The following is a 12555-nucleotide window of genomic DNA, read 5'->3' on the forward strand; positions in this document are numbered from 1 at the left end:
ATTGTGAGGGTAAATGCATTAATGACAGGAGATGCTCAGATACTGCGGTGATAGGGGGCCAGAGAAGTGCCTAGACAGATGGCTATTAATTCCAAAACACATTAATTCCAAAACATATCCAACTATTTCCCCCCCTGAGATGCTAATAAATAACAATAATTAAAACTGTTGATATACCATAGCACTGTCAATGTACAGGCAGAGCTATCCCTTGGGTAGGGTGAATCGGGGTGACCACCCTGGGCCCCGCACTTTGGGGGGCCCCATGCTTCGATAAAGTTGGGACTGTCCTGATATTTAGCCCTTTGTTCCGCGTCCCGACCGATGTACGATTGGGACACCACTTGTCCTCAGGTGAGGAGGCAGGCAGGGAGGTGAGGCAGGAGGGCGAGTGGGGTGAAGAGACAAATGGGGAGGCGAGTGGCAGGTGGGTGGGGGGTGAGGAGGAGAGCGGCGGACGGGGGGAGCGCTATACAGACGGCAAGGATACTAGTGGGGAGGTGAGTGGCGGGCAGGCGGGCGGATGACGAGAAGGAGAGCGGTGAGAGGATAGGTGTGTGTGAGGAGGTGGGTGGCGGCCGGGCGCGCAGGCATGCCAGACAGACGGCAAGGAGACTAGCGGGGAGGCTGATTTGTCCCGGGCCCTGCACCCCCCTAGGGATGGCCCTGTGTACAGGAGAGCTTACCAATGCACGGCCCTTTCTCTGCCTTGAGGAGTCAGCAGCCCAAGGCCTTGTCTCCACTCAGGAACAGCCCCAATCCTGCAATTGGCACAGCTGCTCCAGTATTGACAGGTTAGTGTAGTCACGAGTATGTCTGAGAGACAGTGTTGCCTAGTGGGTAGCACAATGCATGGGGAATCAGGAGACGCAGTTCTCTTCCTGCCTGTGTATTTTATCTTGGGTGAGTCATTTCCCTTCCAACCTTTCCGTCTTGTATATTTAGACTGTAAGATCTTTGGAGCAGGGGCTGTCTCTTACCATGTACGTACAGAGCCTAGCACAATGGGATGCTAATCACAATGGGAGCCTTCAGGTTCTTCTGTAATACAAACATTGAAGGACTAAACCTCAATTATTATTATTAATCATTTTTATTACAGTAGTGCCTAGGGACCAGCCAGGATCAGGGCCCCATTGTGCTAGGCACGGTACAGAGTAGTAGACAGTTGCCACCTTTTTGCTACAAGCCCCAGCCTTCCTTATCTATATTTGTTAATCCAACTGCATGGATTGTGGACCACCGTTGGCTCAGTCTGGACTATTCCTAAATGTAGATCAGGCTCAGATCTTGGAATCCCTCTCACATCAGCAGCTGCATTAAAAACAGTGGCACCAAACACAGTGAAAAATGAAAGAAGGGGAAAAGAGCCCAAGCAATGCACTGGCTCTTCTGTACCGAAGAGCCTAGCAATTTTGCATGCAAGAGCCCAGAGAGATATGCTAGTTTAGATGATGTGCTTGTTACTAGTTTTTAAGGGCGTTTTTCTTGCTGCTAGAGCTCTGGGGAGCTGCAGGCTCAGGCTGGTAGCCCAGCGGTGCAAGAACGATTTGTGTTTATTGCAGACAAATGTCAAGAAGCATCTGTGAGAAAGTCATGCAGCCCAGTGCTTCTAAAAATAGATTTCCCAGGAATAAAACAGTGCTGGTGATAGTGAAGAGGGTGCAGGCTGGTGTGCGTTTGACGCCTGATCCAGGTCCCATTAAAGTCAGTGGCAAAGCTCCTTCCCTAGGAAGCAAAGGATGATTAAGTAGTTAAAGCACTGGACTGGGCTTCAAGAAATCTGGGTTCACTTCCAAACTCTGCCACAGATTTCTTGTGAGACCGTGGGTGGGTAACTTCATCTCTGGGTCTCAGTTTAAAATAATCTTTCATGTGTCCTACTCTTTGTCTATCTTATCTATTTAGATTACAAGCTCTTCAGGGCAGAGACCATCTTTCCCTATGTGAATGTACAGCACCTAGCACAACTGGGCTTTGATCTTGGCTGGGGCCCTTAGGTGCTACCGTAAGTAATAAATAAAAAGAATAAAGCTCCATTGATGTCAATGGTACAGAATCAGGCCCTCACTAAACAAGATACTGCAGGTGTTTCACAGCCCAGGTTATTAGAAAAATGGTATGAAACATTATGATGGAGTGGCCCAAACCTATTCCCGCAATTTCCCTCTGGGCCTGCAGACACTTGGGGTGCTATACAATTAAAATGTAATCAATTGAAACACCATGGGATAGGGCTAGTGGATGGTTCAGCAGATTTTCACTGACCCATGGAGTAAGTGTCTGCTGGTAGAAGAGAGTCTCCAATTGCTTTCCACTCCTGCAACCACCTCTATGTGCACTTTTGTGCTGGGCTCCTACACCAGTGTTGCAGCAGAAGATAATAGAGGACTGAACCTGTCCCACTGTATTTAGTTCCTCAGGCCCTCATCTCCCAGTCTGGGATGTGGACGTTCCATTGGAGCTCTGCCTGGCTTGGCTAGATATGCTCCCTAAGATGACCAGACAGCAAATGTGAAAAATCGGGACAGAGGTGGGGGTAATAGGAGCCTATATAAGAAAAAGACCCAAAAATTGGGACTGTCCCTATAAAATCGGGACATCTGGTCACCCTAATGCTCCTGCACAAACAAGATATGTTCTAGTTCAAAACAGAAGTTCTGGGCTCAATGCACAAGTTATGGGGTGGGGTTCTCTGGCCTGTGTTTTGCAGGTCTTACTAGATGATCATAATGGTCCCTTCTAGACTTTAAAACCTAAGAGTCTATGAAACCTATATAGATCAGACTGCAGGATGTGGGTCCAAGGTGCCTCTGATGGCGTGAGTGCTCTGTCATTTGTTACAGTTGGATAATATCCATCTCATTATCACCCAGGTGCAGGGTGGGCACCTGTTAATTGGAATAGCACTTTATTTATTTGCGACTTTGATGTATAAAACATAGGGGGAGATTTTCCAGGTGACAGGTCAGCAGGCACCTTTCCACAGGAGTTGGGTACCTCATTGCCTTTTTGTGCTTTTGAAAATCTGCATCATAATTAAGAAAGAGCCTTGGGAACCTTTGGATGAAAATTGCTCTCAGACTGCCATTGATTTCAGTGGGCTTTGGATCAGGCCCTTAATGTGAGATAAGAATGATTAAGATTGAAAACATTACGTGTCATCTGGTTGGGTTCCTGGAATTGAGAGCTGCAGGTGCTCAACATCTGAAAATTAAGCCATTTATTCCATAAGAACGGCCACACTGGGTCAGACAATGGTCCATCTAACCTAGCATCCTGTCTGACAGTGGCCAATATCAGAGCTTCAGGGGAGTGCACAGAACAGGGCAGCTGGAGTGATCCACTTGTCTTTAAGTGCCAAAAGTGGATGCAGGTGACTGGCTGTAGGCACCTTGGTACTGAGCCTGTGGATCTGTTAGCATGGAGTCTTGTCTGCATGGGGCACTCCACTTGTTTCACTGCGAATCCATAGGGGCACATGCTAGCGGATCTGACTGATGGGTCAGGACCCAAGTTTGAAATTTTTGGCCTGTATAAACACATTGGAATGTTTTAGGAGACATTTTTCATCCAACTCCTTCCTAACTGACTAACTGAGTCTATGAAAGGCTCTGCTACAGAATTGCTCCTAGCTTAAAACATGAAGAGCACGCTAGAAAGGCTTTTTATTGCTGGCACGAATGCTGATGTACCCAGAGATGTGGATTGCTGTAGATCTTCACAAGAGGGCAGAAAACAGCTGTGGAAACACAACGTGCAGCTTTCTGACCCTGACGCGGCTTTCAGATGGAAAATTCTCAAGGACATTTTGGTTCTCTATCACACAGAAATGTAGTTCAGGAGTTACCAAGAGAACTGGCATACACGCACTGTATAGAATACCAACAAGGATTTAAAAAAATTGATCCATGGTGGTATATGATCAAAAACACACACTTATACAGGAACAGTCATGTGTTTAGTCTATCCACTACGATACATGGTAACATCCCTCCTTCTCCCCTCTTTCCAAGACCAGGACAGGACTGAATAACTGGACCCATTTCTATCTTCAGTAGGTGACTTATTCTAGATATAGGAGTGCAGAAAGCAAGCAGCTATGAAGTGAGAGATGATCCGAACAGTGTCTTGTATGAAATATGAGCTTAACAAATCTTCTAGATCTGAATCATTAGGGAAGACGAAGGATCCTGTGTTTGGGGATTTTCTGCTAGCCCTGGAAAGGAATGTCTTGAGCTAGCGTGCTTTTACTTTCTGCCTAACGGGTGAAGAGCAGGGAAGAGCTCTTGCTGTACATTTCTCCATCCTCCGCTCTGGATCAATGCCCACCCTTGCAGCAAACCGATGAAGGAAAGGGATGGGGAAATGTAGTGGTTTAGGATGTTAATTACATGTTTGTTAATTACATGTTTGAAGCCTCTTACTGACTAATGCACATACAACTGTGTTGCCAGTCATCTTGCACTGACTTTAGTTTCAACCAGACATGTTTGAAACTTTGCCACAGCTTCTGTATTTACGCCACATCAATGGGTTAAATTCAGGATTGAAAAATTAATGTCTTCTGGGTGGATTTTAACATTTTATCCACTTTTGGGAAGCCTCTGGAAAAGGAATCTGGGAATTTCCCATTCTGGATATTATAAGTGCATTTTTACAAACTCAGCCATAAATGGAATACATAATTCCCTTAACTTGTACTATAATGAAATGTCATTACACCACCAACACGTTGCATTTATGTAGCTCCTTTCTTATGGGGATCTCAAAGCAGTTCAAAAGCATTTATTAAACCTTGCGACCCTTCAATGAGGAGGTACTATCCTCATTTTACACATAGGGAAACTGAGGCACAGTGATGCGGTGACTTGCCCAAGGCCATGCAATGAGTGCAGCATTAGAGCTACAGGTAGAACCCAGGAGTCCTGACTCTCAGTCTCCCTGCCTCCATTCCTCATCTGCCACTCTAACCACTAGTCAACACTCCCTCCCAAAACTGGGAACAGAATGCAGGGATCCTAGCTCTCTCCCCCTCAACCCCATTCTTAAGAGCTAGGGGAGTTCTGACTCTCACCCCTCTCCACCAACCACTAGACAATATTTTCCCCCAGATCTAGGAATAGAACCCAGGAGTCCTAATCTCAGTCACTCCCACCCCGCTCTGACCACTACACACCACACCCTTCTACATTCCACAGGAGCAGATGGCCGACTGAAACAAGCTTACATCTTAACCCCATATGGCAGCAAAGGGCAGACCATGAGCTAAAGAATTCTCGCAAGCTGGCGCGACGGGGAGCTAGGCAAAGAGGAATCCCGAAGCTCTGCGTATTAATCTTAAACTTCTTACACCAAGCAAGGGAATAAGCCCTGCTCAGGGAGCGTCAGTCGGGTCCACGGACAACAGCACAAAGCAAACAGCTGCAACAGGGCAGATGAGAGAGACTGTGCCAGTCATCCCTGGATCAGTGCAGATGGTCAAGCTGAAATAGCAGGGGTCCACAGTAATCTGTCTCCTTGAAACAATTCAAGCTTCTGTGTTTTGTTTTTAAAAGAATAAATAGGGCTTGAGAGCAAATGTATTTTTAACCCTTCCATAACCAGCACTGGCATTGCCCCAAGGTAAACACACTAGCCTAACACTCTCGAAGGTAGGAAAAACTGCCTTGTATGGGTCTGATCCTGCAAAGTGCTGAGCACCCTCCCAACCTGATCCAAAGCCCATCAAAGGCAGTGGGAGTCTTTCCATTGATTTCAATGGGCTGCAGGATGCACAGAGTCCACTCTACCTGCTTGTTGCACACAGACAAAGTAGGTGAAATGGATAAAAAATTAACATATATGAGTGGGTTTGATCTATTCTCTCCAGTAGAGGACAGAGGTGCACATACACATACCAAAACCCTCTCAGAGAGGGAAGTTTACTACTGTGCAGAGGATTAGTATAAAGCACATGTTTAATTTAAGGCTTGTTTTAAGGGTTAAGTGCTACATATGCTGCCAACGCTACTTGGACGATTAGTTGGTTCCAAACCCGGAACCCTCAACACTAGACCCATGAGCACCTACCGCTTGAACTAAAGGATGCGCCTAGGAACAGGAAGCTATTGCAGACTCAGATATCAGCTGTGAGTTGCTTATACCTCGGCCTTGTGCTGGCCCTCTGCACAGGGTCAATTTCACTCAGGCTGCATAAAAATATTGTTTCAAATGGCCAAAGTAGAAAATCCACTTGGAGTTTTGTCTGAGTAAAGATTGAGGAGGAATCACAGGCCCTGGCTCTCACTTGGGCCTGGTCTACACTATGACTTTAATTCGGATTTAGCAGCGTTAAATCGAATTAACCCTGCACCCGTCCACACAACGGAGCCATTTATTTCGAAATAAAGGGCTCTTAAAATCGATTTCTGTACTCCACCCCGACGAGCGGAGTAGCGCCAAAATCGATTTTGTCATTTCGAATTAGGGTTAGTGTGGCCGCAATTCGATGGTATTGGCCTCCGGGAGCTGTCCCAGAGTGCACCATTGTGACCACTCTGGACAGCAATCTGAACTCGCATGCACTGGCCAGGTAGACAGGAAAAGCCCCAGGAAAATTTGAATTTCATTTCCTGTTTGCCCAGCGTGGAGAGCACAGGTGACCACAGATAGCTCAGCTCATCAGCACAGGTAACCATGCAGGCTGATAATCGAAAAAGAGCACCAGCATGGACCGTACGGGAGGTACTGGATCTGATCGCTATATGGGGAGAGGATTCAGTGCTAGCAGAACTTCGTTCGAAAAGACGAAATGCCAAAACTTTTGAAAAAATCTCCAAGGGCATGATGGAGAGAGGCCACAATAGGGACTCAGATCAGTGCCGCGTGAAAGTCAAGGAGCTCAGACAAGCCTATCAAAAAACAAAGGAGGCAAACGGTCGCTCCGGGTCAGAGCCGCGGACATGCCACTTCTACGCCGAGCTGCATGCAATTCTAGGGGGGGCCGCCACCACTACCCCACCTGTGACCGTGGATTCCGGGTCGGGGATAGTCTCATCAGCTACATCTGAGGATTCTGCGGATGGGGAAGAGGAGGAGGAGGAGGAGGAGGAGCTTGCAGAGAGCACCCAGCACTCCGTTCTCCCCAACAGCCAGGATCTTTTTCTCAGCCTGACTGAAGTACCCTCCCAACCCTCCCAAGCCAGTATCCAAGACCATGACCCCATGGAAGGGACCTCAGGTGAGTTTACCTTTTAAAATATAAAACTTGTTTTAAAAGCAAGCGTTTTTTAATGATTACTTTGCCCTGAGGACTTGGGATGCATTCGCGGCCAGTACAGCTACTGGAAAAGTCTGTTAACGTGTCTGGGGATGGACCTCCAGGGACATCTCCATGAAGCTCTCCTGGAGGTACTCCAAAAGCCTTGCCACAAGGTTTCTGGGCAGTGCAGCCTTATTCCGTCCTCCATGGTAGGACACTTGACCACGCCATGCTTGCAGCAAGTAATCTGGTATCATTGCCTGACAAAGCCTGGCAGCGTATGGTCCCGGTGTTTGCTGGCATTCAAGCAACATCCGTTCTTTATCTTGCTGTGTAATCCTCAGGAGAGTGATATCGCTCATGGTAACCTGGTTGAAATACGGGAATTTAATTAAGGGGACAGAGGTGGCCGTTCCTACTGGGCTGTTTGCCTGTGGCTGAAAAGAAATCCTTCCCTGCAGTTAGCCAAGCACAGGGGGGGGGAATTGGCCCTGAGCTTTTCGCGTTTGGCTAGCAGGGATCTTCCCTGTTACCAGCCACGCGGTGGGGGGAGGGGTACATTGATCATCCCAGAGAATTCATGGCGGGAGGGGGGGCGGGGGGGGGGTTAGTTTGGTTTCTGCAGGGATCTTCCCTGATACCTGCCACGCGGTGGGGGGAGGGATAAAGCGATCATCCCAGAGAATTGGATGGGGGGGGGGGGTTAGTTTGTTTTCTGCTGCTGAAGGTTAACAGGAAAACCGCAGCAGTCAACAGGCTTTGCTTGGTATGTGGGAAAGGAGGGCGCAGAAGCCGAAAGACAATGGCTTACCATGGCTGCCTGCAAGCTGAATTCTGTTGCCCGGACCTGCGTCTGTGATCTCTAACACCAAAGCCACAGGCACTCAATATTAAGATGGAAAATGCGACCTTGTACTGAAATCACATGTGCTATGTAATGTGAATAGTGTTTTTCACCATGAAAGAGTATAAGCATTGTTCTGTAAAATGTATCATTTTAAAAACTTCTCTCCTTTTTTTCAACCCTCCCTCCAGCAGCTGCAAATTTTTCAAGCCTCCCTCCTCCGTCCCGAAGGCTATCTCAGATAAGGCGGCGTAGAAAGAGGACGCGAGATGACATGTTCACGGAAATAATGGAATGCACCCGCAATGAAAGAGCTCATTTGAATGAGTGGAAGGACACTGTATCTAAATTTAGGAAAGATGCCAGTGAACGTGAGGTCATGAGGGACGCTCGAGATGAGAGGTGGCAGGCTGCAACGCTGGGGCTGCTGCGTGAGCAAACGGACATGCTCCGGCGTCTGGTGGAGCTTCAGGAACGGCAGCAGGATGACAGAGTGCCGCTGCAGCCGCTGTATAACCTCCCTCCCCCCTCACCATGTTCCATAGCCTCCTCACCCAGACGTGTAAGAACGCGGGGGGGGGGGAGGCTCCGTGCACCCTCCCACTCCACCCCAGTGGACAGCCCAACCAAAAGGCTGTCATTATACTGAATTTGTTCAGTGGCCTTTTACTTCCCTCCTATCCTCCTCCCAAACCTCACCCAGATTACCTTCTTGGTTCTCTCCCTATGTTTATAATCACTTAATAAAGAATACATGATTTTTAAACGATAGTGACTTTATTTCCTTTGAAAGAAAGCTGGGGGAACGGGGAGGGTGGGTTCCTTACAGAGAATGAATGAGTCAATAAAGGGGGCGGGTTTTCATGAAGGGAGAAACAAACAGAAATTTCACACTGTAGCCTGGCCAGTCATGAAACTGGTTTTCAAAGCTTCTCTGATGCACAGCGCTTCCTGGTGTGCTCTTCTAATCGCCCTGGTGTCTGGCTGCGCGTAATCAGCAGCCAGGCGATTTGCCTCAGCCTCCCACCCTGCCATAAAGGTCTCCCCCTTACTTTCACAGAGATTGTGGAGCACACAGCAAGCAGAAATAACAATGGGGAGATTTCTTTGGCTGAGGTCAGAGCGAGTCAGTAGCGATCGCCAGCGACCTTTTAAATGGCCAAATGCACATTCTACCACCATTCTGCACTTGCTCAGCCCGTAGTTAAACAGCTCCTGACTCCTGTCCAGGCTGCCTGTGTATGGCTTCATGAGCCATGGCATTAAGGGGTAGGCTGGGTCTCCAAGAATAACTATTGGAATTTCAACATCCCCAACGGTTATTTTCTGGTCCGGGAAGTAAGTCCCTTGCTGCAGCCCTTTAAACAGAGTAGTGTTCCTGAAGACGCGAGCATCATGAACCCTTCCCGGCCAGCCCGCGTTGATGTTGGTGAAACGTCCCTTGTGATCCACAAGTGCTTGCAGCACCATTGAAAAGTACCCCTTGCGGTTTATGTACTGGGTACCCTGGTGCTCCGGTGCCAAGATAGGGATGTGGGTTCCATCTATCGCCCCACCACAGTTAGGGAATCCCATTGCAGCAAAGCCATCCACTATGACCTGCACATCTCCCAGAGTCACTAGCTTTCGTAGCAGCACCTCAGTGATTGCTTTGGCTACTTGCATCACAGCAGCCCCCACAGTAGATTTGCCCACTCCAAATTGATTCCCGACTGACCGGTAGCTGTCTGGCGTTGCAAGCTTCCACAGGGCTATTGCCACTCGCTTCTCAACTGTGTGGGCTGCTCTCATCTTGGTATTCTGGCGCTTCAGGGCAGGGGAAAGCAAGTCACAAAGTTCCAAGAAAGTGCCCTTACGCATGCGAAAGTTTCGCAGCCACTGGGAATCATCCCACACCTGCAACACTATGCGGTCCCACCAGTCTGTGCTTGTTTCCCGGGCCCAGAATCTGCGTTCCACGGCTATAACCTGCCCCATTAATAGCATGATCTCCAAAGCACCTGGTCCCGCGGTTCGATAGAATTCCATGTCCATATCCTCATCACTCTCGTCGCCGCGCTGCCGTAGCCTGCTCCTCGCCGCCTAGTTTTCCAGGTTCTTGTTCAGCTTAAACTGCACGATAAGGCGCGAGGTATTTACAATGTTCATGACTGCTGTCTTGAGCTGAGCGGGCTCCATGCTTGCCGTGGTATGGCGTCTGCACTGTTCACCCAGGAAAAAGGCGCGAAACGGTTGTCTGCCGTTGCTTCCTGGAGAGGGGGGAGGATATACCCAGAACCACCCGCGACAATGTTTTTGGCCACATCAGGCATTGGGATCTCAACCCAGAATTCCAATGGGCGGAGGAGACTGCGGGAACTATGGGATAGCTATGGGATAGCTACCCACAGTGCAACGCTCCAGAAATCGACGCTAGCCCCGGTACATGGATGCACACCGCCGAATTAATGTGCTTAGTGTGGTTGCATACATTCGACTTTATACAATCTGTTTTACAAATTCGAATTATATAAATTCGGATTAATCCCGTAGTGTAGACATACCCTTGGAGAGAAGGAGAATAGAATTGACTCTCTTGGAATGCACATCGGTAGTTCCATAGACAGTGTACATATTACATTGTCAGCCCCTCCAGCAAAGCCACTGACAAACTGTTAGGCTCACGTTCACCCAACCCTTACACATCCTTGGGGGATGCTGGTCTTTTTATGATTATTGATCCACTGAAAAGATAAAAGCAGGTTTTGAAATCTACAAATAATTTCTTTTTTGTTCTTTCTTTCCCAATATATGTTTGTAAAATCCTGGCTCAGGTTTGTGCTGACTGTTCATGTAGCTTTAATAGTAGATGTAGATATGTTAGAATTGTGTTGGTGCTGACACGGGCCCTATCCTGCAACATGATCTTCATGGCAGGCCCCAACTCCCATGCCGAACCTCACTGAAGTTAATGGGCTAGATCCACGGCTAGTGTAAATTGATCCAACAATTTACACCAGACATAGATCTGGCCCAGCTGAGGTAGGGGTTTGCCCAAGTGGATCAGTTTATAGGATTGGGGCCAAAATGTTTAAAATAATTTGCAGGGGTTTTTTTGGGGTGTGTGTTGGGGAGGATGGGCGTATTGGGGGGAGGGATAGCTCAGTGGTTTGAGCATTGGCCTGCTAAACCCAGGGTTGTGAGTTCAATCCTTGAGGGGGCCACTTAGGGATCTGGGGCAAAATCAGTACTTGGTCCTGCTAGTGAAGGCAGGGGGCTGGACTCAATGACCTTTCAAGGTCCCTTCCAGTTCTATGAGATAGGATATCTCCATTAATTTATTTAGGTAGATTTTTTTAAGGAATTAAAAATGAATCTTTTAGCTTTGATGTAAAACAAAATAAAAAGACTGGCATCTTTCATTCCAGTTGTTATATATTTACTGGGATTCTTTAGACACTGCTTAAAATAGCCACAAACATACCAGTGAAAATAAATGTGTGAGTCATATGTTAATGCAGAACTAGAAATAGCACTGCTGTGCAAAACACATCTCTTTATAAATCAGCTACAGAGGTGCTGACCATTCTCCGGGGACAGGGACCTCCTGTGCACAGAGCCAGCACAGGGCTTAGGGGAACCTCTTTGGGACAAGAACCATCTTTTTGTTCTGTATTTGTACAGCTCCTAGCACAACGATGTCCTGGTCCATACAATGCTTAAGTATTACAGCAATACCAATAATAATAATACTTAGGGCTACAGGCTGCTTTAGTCCCACTTAAACCTTATTTTGAGGGCTCAAGTGGGATTTAACTGCTGGGTCTCTGCACGGTGTGAATTTCATTCTGACTAAAATAAGCATGTAGCAAGAGAAAACTAAACTGGATAATTATCACCCAAGACAGGCCTCTTTTTTCCCCTTTAAGTAAAGTATCTTTTCTTGCCTCCTCACTCCTTTGATCTTGATGTACATATGTTTCTCTGTACAGCATGTGTCTGTTTAACAGTCTGCACTGAACACCAAATAGCTGCCAGTCTCATCTGCTAACGAGAGTCCTTTTAGAGATTTAAAGGCACAGTACACAGCACCCTATAGCTAAATGCACCAGTGTGGTGGGGGTTTTAGTGATGCTGAAAGGTACCAGATTAAAAAAACGGGGAGTGAAGTCCTCTCTACAGTATGAGCCCCATCCAGATCCCATTTAAGTCAATGGGAACCTTTGCATTGACTTTAATGGGATTTAGATCAGGCCCTATTGTCCATAAATGTGCAACTGCTTCTCTGTACTATCCAGCAGCCAACGTGCCCTCCCAATGTATCTCGTCCTTATCTAGGTCTGAGATAATTATTCAGACATCCAGTAAGGTAAGAGACTTGAGTTTGTGTGATGGATGCACGTGATAGCAGCAACTGTCAGGCTGCCACCCTGGGTGGCTTTGAGCTGCTACCCGAGGAATAAAGCGCCCCCTCAGCCCCTTCACTCAA

This window comes from Emys orbicularis, chromosome 4, assembly GCF_028017835.1.
Source record: "Emys orbicularis isolate rEmyOrb1 chromosome 4, rEmyOrb1.hap1, whole genome shotgun sequence".
Taxonomy (NCBI): Eukaryota; Metazoa; Chordata; order Testudines; family Emydidae; genus Emys; species Emys orbicularis.